The sequence below is a fragment of the Colias croceus genome, chromosome 26, assembly GCF_905220415.1.
Source record: "Colias croceus chromosome 26, ilColCroc2.1".
NCBI lineage: Eukaryota > Metazoa > Arthropoda > Insecta > Lepidoptera > Pieridae > Colias > Colias croceus.
Genome location: NC_059562.1, coordinates 2,270,091 through 2,285,472, shown reverse-complemented (window position 1 = coordinate 2,285,472; position 15,382 = coordinate 2,270,091). Strand labels below are relative to the sequence as shown.

The 15,382-nt window shown below is 31.4% G+C and overlaps 1 protein-coding gene across 1 annotated transcript in view; it reads left to right on the top strand.

Moving 5' to 3' along the window:
• The first annotated feature begins 686 nt into the window (after positions 1-686).
• The window catches only part of LOC123703487 (forkhead box protein P1), a 70,812-nt gene continuing 56,116 nt past the window's right edge, over positions 687-15,382 (top strand). Inside the window, exon 1 of the mRNA XM_045651502.1 lies at positions 687-1,263. The gene's annotated coding sequence lies outside the window, so the exon portion shown is untranslated. The remainder of the gene's footprint in view (positions 1,264-15,382) is intronic.

Genomic DNA, 15,382 nt, shown 5'->3' with positions numbered 1-15,382 from the left:
ATTGGATAGTGTGTGGTAATAAATAATTATTTTTTATGTTATACATGTGGATTTATGGTTTTGTATGAGTTGTAATTTTGGAAAACTGGAAAATTATTTTTACGTAAAAAAAATGTTCAAGAGCTTATAAAGTGATTTATCAAAAATATTGTAAATAGTACCTGAATATTCATATTATTAAGGTAATGGCTACATCAATTAATTATTTTTCGAAATAAATAAAAAACTAAACTAAGGTAAGTAAGTAGGTATATCGAAAACATCACATATATTTACCTTAATTGATTTCTTGTTTAATGTTTATGGTTAAATATATTCTGTAATCTATTATTCACTCAATTCAGAAAGTATTACGGAAAACTGTAGCATAACAATTAAATCACGCTGCCATTGAAGAAGCAATTGAAACATAATATAGCTGTGAATAACACAAGTCGTATTCTTTTTGCGAAGTAAATGCATAATTTAGCGTCATATGTCTTATGACTATTAATTTCAATACGCGCTGGACACTGACAATTAAAAAAAGGAAGTAAGTGGTTGCTGATTGTCGGGATGTCATGCAAGCCGGGTCGCCCCTTGTTTACACACGCACACACAGACGCGCACGCACACGCGGCCGCGCCCGTCGCGTATTTAGGTATATTGTTGTTTATTTTATTCGGCGCTATGCTCTACCACGGGCCGAGCCTTTCGACTCAGTTTTAACGCGCACGGTTTATGAAACGACAACTGCGCTATGTTCGCTCGCTAATTATTCATATCGTAATTCGTAACCGCTTGTCGCGGCGAAAATAGCAACAATCCCGCGATTTTTATTTATTCAATCACAATATATTTTTTACGCGCCCGGCTCTCGTGTCTCCGCGAATCTTAATGGCAGTTAATCATAGTTTATTTTTAACCCAACGTGTGTTAATAATTGTGTTGGGGCCTCTGTTTCGTTCTAGTATTTGATTGAATCGCGTTTGCGGAAGCGATTCGGTGCGTAAAAAATTTGCGAACATTGAGTTTGTTCACCTACAGACCCAGTTACAGAGATAAAGTTTATAGATTAAATACTTTTTGGTCGGCGACAATTGGCGCGAAAGATTCAAAAGTTCCGATTTTGAAAACACCGGCGGGAGCGCGGGGCTGGAAGCGGGACGAAATTTTGAAAAGTGTTGAGCATACATGAAATGCCGCGAGTGTTTTTTTAACGCGTTTTCGAGGCTAAGCGCTAGTTGTTTGAACAAGTGTGTTTTCTAATGGATTTATTTTGAGGTGAGTTTAAATTTACTTGTGTTAGTGTTTGTATTGTTTGTTCGTTGTGTTTAGTGTGCGTGTTCGCGCCGGTGGCGGGAAACCGAATACCTAGCCGGTTCTTTGCATGTATGGGTGTACAAATAATATGTGTATGTGTGTATGGAGTTATTGTCACTTTGTTTAAGAGGGGACATGAGGAGGGAGTCACTTGTCATGCATTTAGGCGAGGTTTGATGAGTTGACTTTTTAATTTATATGTTTCTTATATGGAATAGTAACTACGTATACGCCACGTAAATTATTTACGAACAAATTATATCCTATTTATCTATTAGGTATCGGTTTTTAACATAAGAATGCGAATGTATTATGTAAATACGAAAAATAATAAAATATTTTTGATAGATTTTCCTGTAGCTAAGTACCTAGTATGTAAATACTAAATACACGTGTAGATAAATATATGTGATTTATTGTTAATTAAGGCCGTGTACGCGGTCCGTGCGCTGTTTGGCTCAAATATGTGATTTTTCAAACCAGATTGTCCATCAACCACTTATCTTACAAACATACGAATTACTAATAATTTTAGGAAATTTTATTGTCTATATAGTTAATTAAGAGTTTTTTTCAATTAATACAGTATTTGTGAATACCATCAAGATAACTGAGCCGATGATTACTTGATTTCGCTTTTAGTGTCAATTTCGAAGCTAAAAATATCTGAAATCGCTGACAGATCTAACACACAATTTTTTTTAACTAACTGCAAAAATCCTTATTAAAATAGTTAGTTAAAAGATTTTTTTATTTTGGACTCCTAACTTACGAAATTAAAATCCGAACAATGTGAATTTTTTTAGAAATTATAGTCGACAAAATGATTATTTTCACCAAGATATTTGACTTAGTTTAATATTATTTTTACATATTGCAATAAAAGAACGTCTTACTTATAAGATAAAATTTAAAAAATCAACTAAGGTACCTCTATTATTTTTCTACAATTTTTTTTAAAGTACTATAAAACACTGCGCGCGACCCGATTAAAATCAGTCGGCAGCGAGCCTTTCCAGAGAGAGGACATGTTGCTCGGCGCTCTCCTGTGGACTTATGCTGTTCATAGTAAAAGTATAGCGCAAGCCGCGATCTATCGTAATAGATCGCGGAGATTTTGACTTGCGTTAAATTGAATAAGCCCTCTTAAGTAATATGTGGAATCGACTTTTTTATTTGTTGGTTTCTAACTTATAAAAAAATTATTCACATGTAGGTACCTAGGTTCTGACTATATAATACCTATCTACATAGCATAAAGATAAGGATAAGCATATAATGAATACATAGGTAGGTACTTACCTAGTTGGTTTAGCTACTAAATTATAGGTACCTACCTAGTACCGTAGTACCTACCTACCTACCTAGGATCTAATTATATTTTCTTGTTTCCAAGTTCAAAATCACTATATAAGCCTAATATTACTATTTTAATAACTAAGTTATGTATTGTCTTTCCGGTTGGTACCTATATATATACCTATAAAAGGAAAAAAATCAGTAGACAATAGGTAGGTAGGTAGACGGAATAATATGATGTCTTCATTTAAAAATGAATAGTGTTTAGGTATATATTATATCTATATAAATAAATAAATACACATATTTCTTAGGTATTTTGTAAAGTACCTAATTACCTACCTATTATGTATCTACTTTGGATATTCTGAAGTAATTATAAACTACTTAGAAGTGAATTTATTTCAAAGCGTCTTATTATAAAAGCATGGAAAAGTGTAGGTTTTCTTTAAAATAAATAACGAATAAAAATATGTATTTAGACTTTATCCTTCTAATTTTTATAAATGCGAAAGTTTGTGAGGATGTGTGTGTGTTTGTTACTCTTTCAAGCAAATACTACCTACCTACATACTGAACCGATTACAATAAAATTAAGCACACATATAGAGGGTAACTTGGATGTACACATAGGATAGGTTTTATCCCTGAAATTCCACGGGAAGGGGATCTATATGCAGGTTTTTCTTTGAAAACGCGGAGTACTTTTATTTATTTATTTAGTACTTTATTTTTATATATTTAATATATAAAAATGTATACAGACCGTACAGTATTAAAATTTAAAATAATGGAGGCTTCATTAGCGTTTAATAATTAAAAAATAATTGAATTTCTTTAGATTAAACCATTAAATTTATTTGAAACGAATTGTTTAATTATCCACCTCTTACAATACTTACTGGAAAAAACTAAAAAGTATGTTAAAACTAATTAAAAACGTAAGACGTATAGTTGTACCGACATATTATTGTCAAAAATTATTAACTACCTAACTTGAATAAAAAAAAAATAACGATTCATGAGGATCTTTTTTCAGTAATTTTGTTGTCTTTATTGCCTTCTAAGAATTTTTATTAAAACAATTTCATTTCGTTCGAAAAATAATAGAAACAAATCAAATAAAAATCGCATCAAAAGCCGTTGCGTAATTTAAGTAGACATAGGAACGGATAGACATGGCAACAGCGACTTTGTTTTTACCCGACTGCCAAAGAAGGAGGGTAATGTTTTTCGAGTGTATGTAAGTATGTATGTATGTCTTTTCCTTTGTGACCACCTGTAGCCTAAACGGCTTGATGGATTTTGATGTATGAGGTATCGTTAGATTTGTCTTGATTACGGGAGTGTCATAGGATACATTTTATCCTAAAAGTCCCACGGGATAAAGACATAATAATATTTTTTCTAAATTTCCCTTTAAAAAAATATGTATGCGGTATCATTAGATTCATTTCAATCACGGGAGTAATTAATATAGGATTTTTACTCTTTTTTTAGTGTGCAGTCGGGTATTTTGTTTTTTTAATAATTATCAACACTTGTATACTATGTACCTAGTATTTAAGAAAATAAGGGAACAAAATCCAGACTGCATGTTATAATCCTAAATGATCTAAACTAAACTTAGACTTAGACTTCATTTTCGCACCCAAATCAGATTCATTTTAAAATTTTGATAATTTATATCAGGGTCATCCTTACCAACCATTATATTAGACTAGATTTCCGCCCGCGGCTTCGCCCGCGTTTGCAAAGGAAAACCCGCATAGTTCCCGTTCCCGTGGGATTTCCGGGATAAAAACTAGTTACTACTTAGTACTTGTTTTTAGCCCGCGGTTTTGCTTCACCTTTGGAATAAATTTAATCTACTTTGATTGAATTTTATGGCAAACTAGCTTTATGCGCGCGGCTCCGCCCGTGTTTTCAAAGAAAAACCCCCACAGTTCCCGTGGGATTTCCGGGATAAAACCTATCCTATGTGTTAATCCAAGTTACCCTCTATATGTGTGCTAAATTTCATTGTAATCGGTTAAGTAGTTTTTACGTGAAAGAGTAACAAACATACATACATCCATACTTACAAACTTTCGCCTTTATAATATATATTATATAGGAATACGATATATATACACACGCGTAAGTTACCCCTTGAAAGCATAATCCTTTTTCTGGAAAATTCGAATTAAAACCGACAGTCAATAACCGATTTCAGTATACATGATGTGATGAACACCTATAACAGTCACTGTGAATAGCCAGTGACATATTAACCACAGAGTATGTTCTGTTATGTTTAGTCTGTGGTATCATGGCTGTCAAATCAGGCGGTAATCTGTGGCGGGAATTATATGGTCAGTTTTGTGCAAACAAAAATGTCAATTCTGAATTAGACAAGACCCGCGACATCGTTCTCTGTGTCGTCTCTAAGCAGCTCGACACAAAAGTGCAGTTTTAACCGATTTCTCAAAAAAAATAAATTAGTACCTTTGTGTCGTATTTTTTTAAATTGATTCATGCCTGAAAAAAGTTTGTAAATTTCTATTACTTATCTTTTAAAAATAATAATATATCATACGAAAGACGTTATTATACGTACTTATTTATTCGTTGATAGCTTATTTTGATACTGTATAATAAATAATTCAAAAATTATTTATTTTTATTTAACACTTGGCCTTCGTTTTGTAAATTAGCTAGTTAAGATTGCAAATATTGCCTATTTGCCTAAAAATAGTTTCTGATAAAAAAAATGTTTCAGTCAATTAAATTTTTTTTTAGCCTGTACAAAACCTGTTTTGTCGCAAAACCTACTCGATAATAATATTTATGGACATATTTATCATTAGGTATTTATCTAAAAGTCTAAAAATAAAAACACAATAACAGGTGAGGTCATGAACAATGAACAAAGTTAATTTTTGACATTACAGATAAACAAAATGCTTTAAATACCAAACTTGTTATTTAAATTTATTTAAGGTGGTTCATACCATTTGCTTTGATACTACAGCGAAGGGTTCTACTTCTGTATAATCTTCTATACTAATATTATAAAGCTGAAGAGTTTGTTTGTTTGAAAGCGCTAATCTTAGGAACTACTGGGCCGATTTGAAAAATTCTTTCGGTGTTAGATAGCCCATTTATCGAGGAAGGCTAGGTATATATAGGCTATATTATATTATCACGCTAAGATCAACACGAGCTCGAGGGGAGCAATGCGTTATGCGAGTGAAACCGCGCGGAACAGCTAGTATATTATACTGAGTTATCTGTGATCTGTCTGTAGTTATGGTTAGAAAGAAAAGTAGCTTCTCCAGCAACATAATGTTATTTATATTATGAAATGTTTAATTTTTCTTTATATCTGGCTCTGTCAGGTAGGTAAATTAACTAAGTTATTGTCTTTCAATTATTAAGTATTATATTATACGTAACTAATATGTAGTAGAAACAAGCAGTGTTTTTTTTTACTGGAAAACCGGAAAATCTGAACTTTCTTTGAGTCAAAAGATTCAAAAACTTACCGTAATGACGTGTATATAACGGATACAAATCTATAATCTATGAATCAGTACTTTAAGCGTAAAAAAACAAAGTTAAGATAAACAGAGGGTTAGAATGAAAATAAGGGAGTATACGGTATACCCCTTGGCCATGGCTCTTCAAGAGTTGTTTCGAGAAAGTAATTCTATATTCAACAAAGAAAATATTTTATTAAAACATGAAAAATATACTGCAATAGGAGTAATTAATGATTATCTACCTATATATACTATTTATATTTTCTATCTCGCTTGCACTGACGAGATTACCATTTTTTTGACATACCTACATCAATTAAAATATCTTGATATTATATTTTCGATTTATAAGGTGTCAAAGATATAAAAATAATATACAGGTTTTTAAATAAATTTATATTAATATAAATTATTATTTACAAAATCTGCAAGGAGATAAAAAAAAAGCAAAAGCAATTAAAAATACAAAAAATGTATAAACTTTTTTATGTAACTTATAAAAAATTTAAATAGATACTGATTGAGGAAAATATCCTAGTAATAAAATCTAATCTCTATTCTTATTGTAATTAAGTATTTTAACTTAGGCATTGTAAGAATAATTAAGTGAACTTAAAAAAACGTTAAAGTTACACTAATATTAATTATTTATTTCGGTAACTGACAGTGCATTGCTCTTTAGGCATTTAAAATATGAATATATCCGTATAATTTGGGTAATAATATTTATTTTTTAATTTTTTACTTAATAAAAATATTACACCGAAGGTAGGTACATTTAAAAGCAGATTGTTCAAAATTTGACTTCAGTTGATTATATTAAAAATGATGGTTAATTTTTTTAAAACGATGCTCATTTGTGAAAATTACCCTCGGACACATATTATATTAAAATGTTTATTTTAAAAATAATTGTTGTTCGTTTATTTTCAAAAAGTTTATAAAGTTATACGTTTTTGACATTTAATAATTGTCAATAATATCAACGAGTAAATAATGACTCAAAAATAACTCGTATCAATATTAAGCGAATGTTAATGGAAAATCCAAATAATTTCGGTTTTCAACAAGCTCAAGGTAAACCATAGTTATGATAAGTTGTAAATAGTAAATAAAAGATTTTAGGGTTTTATTTATTTACTACCTACTTATTTATAAATTTGAGATACCTAGTATATGAAATATGTGCCTCGCGGTTTTACCCGCAGTGCTCCGCTCCTGTTGGTCTTAGCGTGTTGATATATTTATCCCGCCTTCCTCAATAAATGGGCTATCTAACACCGAAAGAATTATTTTTCAAATCCATCCAGTTCCTGAGATTAGCGCGTTCAAACAAACAAACTCTTTCAGTTTTATAATATGCATATTGCATATGCATAGATAATTTGTATATCATAGTTGCTATGTTTACACTACAAAAACCAATAGCCATGGTCATTGTATGTAAAATTTTGGGGATTCTGATTCGCGTAACACAGTTATCAGTTGACAGTAATAAATTTGTTTGATTTAAAATTAAAAACGCTTTGAAAGGTGACTTGTAAAATCTCAGTGAAATACATCTATAATCACGGAACCTCACACAACTCTGTATTTTCCTCAAATCACCGTGACTAGCGAGATTTGTTTATTTTAATTAATGTTTGGACAAGAGAATTCGTCTCAAATTCCTTATTATCTAAGATATTTGTTTTACAGATCACACAAGTACATCGATATTATTTGTTAAATAGCGGCGCGCCCTCGTTTTGCTTTTAAGAATGTGTGACTAGTTTTAAAAGATCTCTCTCATGTATGGATATTTCTTTGTAACAGGGGTCAAGTTACAGTAGATCTAGTAGGTAATCAAATTTTTACGAGTAAGCAACAAATTCGGTTTATTTTATATTAGTTAAGATTTACAGTTGGTGTAACTGGACGTACAAATGAATAAATTAATTTAGAAACTATTTTAATATAATATTATTGTAGTCGCAGCCATCCGTCTAGACAATTATGCATAAATTCTATAAAAAAATAACAATTATGTACTTTTAATCAGTTGTTTCTTCCTTAAAAAAACTTATATATCTAAGGTTCTGTCATAATAATACAAATATAAAGTTTATTTTTGATGTATTATGATATTATTATAAGTTATAACTATACCATAAATGTGTAGATACATACCTACGTTAGTCATTACCTATTGCTATGGGGTACCGGCTTTGACTAAAATATTTTTAACTTTTTTCTGGTTAATACGAAAAGTGGTCTTAGTTTTAATTATTCATATACAATGCAAGTTTGACAATTGATTTTTAACTAAGTTTATTTTATGGGATAAGTCAGTTTCCGGAATACGGAAGGCCTATATTTTAATCGCATCCTGCTAAAATATAATTTGTATAATATTTATTAATTACTTTTAGATGTATTGCTATTAATAGACTAGCTGTGCTCCGCGGTTTCACCCTCATTGCTTCTCTCCTGTTCGTCTTAGCGGGATGATAATATATAGCCTATATAGCTTTCCTCGATAAATGGGCTATCTAACACCAAAAGAATTTTTCATATCGGACCAGTAAGTAGTTCCTGAGATTAGCGCGGTCAAACAAACAAACTTCTCAGCTTTATAATGTACAGATTACAGTTACTGCCTACCTTCCTATGATGTAGATATAATAATATGTGTAGAGCTTTTTTTCATTAGAAAATTTAATCATGAATTCGATTCAAAATCATCATCATCAATCAATCATCATCATCATCAATATCATCATCATCAATCAATACATATAATAAAATTGTAGAAAAGTGATGTCTGTACAATGAAAATATTTAAAAAAAAAATAGCAGGTGTTATTATTAAATCGATCCTAAACCCAAAACTGTAGTTAAAAATTTTTTTGTCTGTTTGTCTGTTTGTCTGTTTGTCTGTTTGTCGGTTTGTCTGTTTGTCTGTATGTTTGAACACGCTAATCTCAGAAACGGCTTATCCGATTTAGATGCGGTTTTCACTAATATATTGTGGTAAGCTCCATTTAACATTTAGTGTTTATTTCATGTCAATCGGTTCATAAATAAAAAAGTTATGACCATTTAAGTAATCACAGCGAACATTTGCTAAGGCATTCTATACATGAATTACTTTATTACGTAAATTATACGCTAAAGTTATTCCTTGACATGTCCAGATGATCATATTGAAAGTCCCCAAGCGTGGGGGGGGGGGGTTATGCTGAGGGGGTAGTAGGGGGGTCAAAGAACCTTTATTTAGATTTTTGCTCATAAGTCTAAAACCTGCACAAATAGCACTATGGTTACTTCTAGGTAAATTTTCTATATAAAAGGTCTTTGAAATTATGTCGTAGGTATTATATTTTTAACCCCCGACGCAAAAAGAGGGGTGTTATGTCCGCTATGTGTGTTTACATGTCTGTCTGTGCCACCGTAGCTCGCTAACGGGTAATACGAATTAGATGCGTTTTTTTTGTTACATTAGTTGTTTATTATTTATATATAGGGGTAAAACGAATGTTGTCTGTTATACCCAAGTGATATATCAAATGAAAAAAGACGACCTGTCAGAAACAATAAGTCAAATTTTATGAAAATCGGTTCATCCATTTATTTGATATAGGGGTTAAAGTCAAAAGTGGGAGAATAAATAAATGAATTTTATCAAATATACTCAAGTGACGTATCTAATGAAAGACATGACGTGTAAAGTACAATAAGACATATTTTATCAAAATTGGTTCATCCATTTATTGGATATAGGTATAAAAGTGGGAATAAAAGTTGTCAAATAATATACCCAAGTGGCATATCAAATGAAAGGGCATGACCTGACGTGAGAAGTGTAATGAGGCATATTTAATCAAAATCGGTTCATCCATTTATTGATTTATAGCGGTAAAAGTGGGAATGAATAATCGAATGTGGTCAAATAATATACTCAAGCGGCATATCAAATGACGTGTGAATTACAATTAGTCATGTTTTATCAAAATCGATTAATCTGTTTATTAGATACATATAGGGTACCTTAGGGGTGATAGTGGGGATAAATAATCCAAATGGAGTACCAAACGAAAGGATACATGTACAATGTACATATATAGGTATGATTAGACATGGTTAAGATCAAAATCGGTTCTGATATTTAGGTACTAGGGGTGAAAGGGAAAAGTTGAAAGTCTGTGAAAGTAGAAGGATATGGGAGCGGGAGAATAACCACATCCTGGAAATTTTGAACTCTTCTGTACCTAAGTTTTATAGCTCAGTTTAGTAATAAATTTTACTAACAGTTCTTTTGTGTTATTATTTATTTTATTTCTTAACTGTTACATAATAATCTGTAAGTACCTACTTATAATTTAGTTGTATATGATAGTACGTGTTTCAAGACGTGTTTACTCAATAATTGTGTGTTATGTAGTAACTACTATGCAGTCACTATTCCACGCGGACGAAGTCGCGGGCACAGCTAGTTCGAAAATAAATATTATGTTTTGGATGAAGATTTCTTTATAGTGCAGTATTCGATCAAATACGTTGAAACATAATTAATTAATTGTGCTTTAATTTTATCGTTAACATTTTAATCACCCATTGAATATTCAAGTAGTGGCACAATACTCGAATTTTTAGTGGTTTTTTTCTACAAAAAACAACATTTAGGACTTGACGAGCGTTACTTGCTTGGTTAATTTTTCTAAAAATAGGATGCCATTTGTAGCTAATATTGTCTATTTTAGTTCACCTGTTTTTATATTTGCGTAGGTAGTTAGGTACGTGTATAAAAATAGATTTTATAGACAAATATCGACGTGCTACGCAAGTTGATACACAAAGTAGGTACCTAGGTAATTATAATATCAATTCAGTAGGAACTGAAGGTTTGAGTTACGAAAATCTTCTTTTGTATCATTTTTGTATTGTGTTAGTTATTTTGTCATACCTATATGTGAAATTTTATGTATCAAAGCAAAGTTATAATTAATGTCCTGTAAATATAATGTTTGATTGTTTTTATAGAATACTAGCTTTCCGCCCGCGGCTCGCCCGCTTTGTCCTTAGGCTTTGTCTAAAACATCATAAATTATATATTAAAACCTTCCTCTTGAATCACTCTGTCTATTAAAAAAAAAATCGCATCAAAATCCGTTGCGTAGTTTTAATAGGGACATAGGGACAGAGAAAGCGACTTTGTTGTATACTACTTATGTGTGTTTGTTATTATTTCACACCTGAATATTTGAGCAGGATTAATGCCTTGTTTTTCTGTGCTTTTATCACCTGTAATAAAAATACAGTCTAATTGAGTACCTCCTCCTTTGATTAAAAACGGTTATAAAGGGTATAATAATAATTATGTACTATAAGGGTCAAGGTCAACCGATTACGATTATTTTATAAGTAAGTCGCTTCCCATCAGTGTAGACGGTAAAATAAATTGATATAACAGTAAAAGAGGCTGACCGCTGATCATAGAAAATCAATATGTACATAGATATGTGCATAGGTATATCCCATAAAGATTAAAGATTAGTAGTACCTAAGTAATAATATAAGAGGTGATGAGCATTCAAAATTTCAAATGTTAAGCTTTGAATTATGTATGCATTTTTTGTTTTTATAGGAAGCTATAGTAGCATAGAAACCTGAAACATACCTACTCATACAAACCTTAGGCGATTTTACACTATCATTTCTGTCATAGTGATGTAAAATTCATATTTACGTCGATTTTTAAAAACACCTGTTAACTGTTACAGTAGGTATGTGTACTTAACATGCGAAAATATATTACACCAATTTTAGAAAATGTTCAAAAAAATTTCTACGTCTATGAATTTCTCTGCATAAAAAACGCAAGATCCATGTGTGCGTGTGTGCGCGTGTAGGCGTGCGATAGCGTTATCGTGAGCCTTGCAAAAATATACAACAAACATTTTTGTAGTATATAGACGAAGATCAGATCCGACGGTGCCAGGTGATAGTGATAAGGGAATCAGAACTGGGCCACTGTCTGTGGGTTGTTGATAAGTGCTTAGTTTTTAAATCTATTTTTAGGTTTAGCGATTTTTATTTTTCATGACGTCCTATAAAACTTTTGTGATAGTACTTGATTATTGATGATGATGATCTTAATAGACTGTGACTCACTTTACTTTTATATAATGTGTAGTGAAGTAAGTACTTATTTAAAAAGTTAAAAGTGTGTTTCTGTATTATTTTTCAATTAATGAATTATGAAATTCAATTCACAATAAAAGAATCAGTCGTTTTATAAAAAGCTTATTAAAATCTTATCAAGACTCGCACATATGTATTCACATATGTAGGCATAGCAAAAATAAAATTATGTTGCACGATTTATATACATTTGGCTTAAAATCACATATACATCCCAAACATACACACAAACACACATAATCTATCCATACAAATAACAAAACCAATCAACTTACATCGCGTCAATCTAACGTTCCATCTGCAAATCAAGCATATACGCGGTTTCAGCACGAAATTGCGCCTTGGTACTGATAAAACAATACAACCTAAATAATGTTGTAACCTCGAATTCTAAATAAATGGCTATCAACAACACTTCCGACCTCGTTATGTATCCTAAACAATGGCGGCACGTGTACAGCCATTTCTAAATTGACTTAAAAAATGTAATAATTCGTTGGGTAAATAGGTTTTAGACGTTTTCATATTTTTCGTCATAATATTACTAAGAGTGGGCTTGGAGCAATGTGGAATGGTTCAATTGCGAAAGAAAAGTGTGTATTTTTTTTTGCCTAACCTAAAGGAATACTTTCTTATATGAATTATGAGTTAATCATAATTTTAATATTGTCTTGTAATATTATTGTGCCCAACGCGTCTGTGAACGCGTCTACAGTGTTTACATGTATCTGGAAAATCAATGAAAGAAAAATCATTTTATTTTTGCAATTTGTAAATGTAACTGGGAGGATTTTTTTTGTACAAACTAAATATGAATTGAAACAATTTTATTGATTTTTTTAAATATCCATATTCAAGGCATTGACAGCTCATTGGTATACGGAAATGATGACGTCACACGCGATTTATAACTTTTTGACATTTCAATTTTGGTGTCGAACCTGCGACCTCTCAACTCAACGGTCAGGGACAAAATATACTTGACATTACTTTCTCCACTGAACTATCGACCGGAGTCAAGGTCATATGACATTTAATTAAAACCCAGGGTTTTTATAATGGACCGTAAATATCAGATAAAGTTCACAAATTTCAACATCTTTTCCCCGGCCAAGTGCGAGTCGGTATGCACTCTATTTAATTACACTTGTACCATGTGCATGGGAAAGATCTCAATGATAAATGAGTAAGCTTGTTTTAAGCCCGCGGTTTTGCTTCACCTTTGGAATAAATTTAATCTACTTTGATTGAATTTTATGGCAAACTAGCTTTATGCGCGCGGCTTCGCCCGTGTTTTCAAAGAAAAACCCCCACAGTTCCCGTGGGATTTCCGGGATAAAACCTATCCTATGTGTTAATCCAAGTTACCCTCTATATGTGTGCTTAATTTCATTGTAATCGGTTCAGTAGTATTTGCGTGAAAGTGTAACAAACACACACACATCCTCACAAACTTTTGCATTTAAAATAATATTAGTAGGATAGGACGTCTGCCCAAAATGCTCGGTGATAAAAAAAAACATCTCCACACCAATAAAAATGTAGTCTAACAAGATTAAAGATTATTTGTTTTAACAAAAGATTAAAATCAAAGTAGGTAATTATGAGTACGTGCATGCAAGAGTTATAAAAATGCGATATTTTTTTAGTTCTATCATTTAACGATATAAGATAAACGATTTACGTCATAGTTTACGTATCGGCGAATATAAACATTTTGTTTTATCTATCGCTGATATTGGACCTATATTTATTAACCTACTAGCGGTCCGCCCCGGCTTCGCCCGTGGTACATATTAACGTTTTCTCTACATAAGAACCATCCTCGTACTTCAAGGAATATAATAAAAAAAGAATTATCGAAATCGGTTCAGCCGTTCTCGAGTTATGGAATTACAACGAAAAGTGGCATTGATTTTTATATATTAGAGAAGAGAAAGAGATATACGAATAACAAGCATTTACTACTGAAGTATTTTTGGAAAGGTTGTTTCAATCAAGGTAGAATGGACCTGAAAAATGTTGACTGAATTAACTTAGTTCTACCTTTTTTTATATAAGTGTGACTAAACATTAGAAATTCCCTATTTTATTATATTGACTAGCTGTGCCCCGCGGTTTTACCTGAATTGTTCTGACTTCCGTTCTTAGCGTGATGCTATAGCCTTCCTCGATAGATGGACTATCTAACAGTGAATTTTTTTTCAAATCGACGCGTGGTCCTTGCAATTAGCGTGTTCAAGCAAGCAAACAGACAAACTGTTGAGCTTTATACTTTAAGTAGTATAGGTTAAGAATATAAATATTTTTGTAAGAAAATTCATATATATTTGTTACTATTTCTGAAATGATACACTACTAAAAATATAAATAGAAATGAAGTGAATATATTATGAAATAGAAGGAGGATAATATGGTGCAGACTAGCTTTTCGAGTTTTTTTCCCAATCTATGAATCTATAGTACATAAATAATATGATCTAGTTAACGCCCAACAAATACAATGTCACGAGAACTGTGTTGTTTTATCATTATTCAATTTACAGAATGTTATTAAATCTCAACGAAATAATTAAGTAGGTACTAGGTACCTATACATATAAAAAAAAACAATCACCTAAAAAAATTAAAAAAAAATATTTTTTATAATTTTTATTATTCAGGGTATTTTATAAAATTATCGTATTGTCACCGGTCAGTGACAGTGATTCGTGTACATAGTTTGAATTAATCTGTCTGTTTTTGTGGTTCAAAATCGAATCAAAAGGTGTCGGTTACATACATACAGGTGAAGCTAATATAAGCGCGATTAAAAAAAATATGAAATGTTTGTCCAAGATCTATAGACAGATAATAGATTTATCTAATATCCAATTTTAGCTAAATCGGTTCATTAATGCTTTATTAAGCAACACACACACGTGTACTGACAGGCCAGATAATACCCACTATAGACTACAATTACCATAAAAAACAAAAACACAAACAGCAAGCATTGTGTGCATTTATTAGTGTTTTCGTGCTATTTCATGTGTGAATGTATATCGGGTTAGGAAAGGCGAGCATTTTTCCCA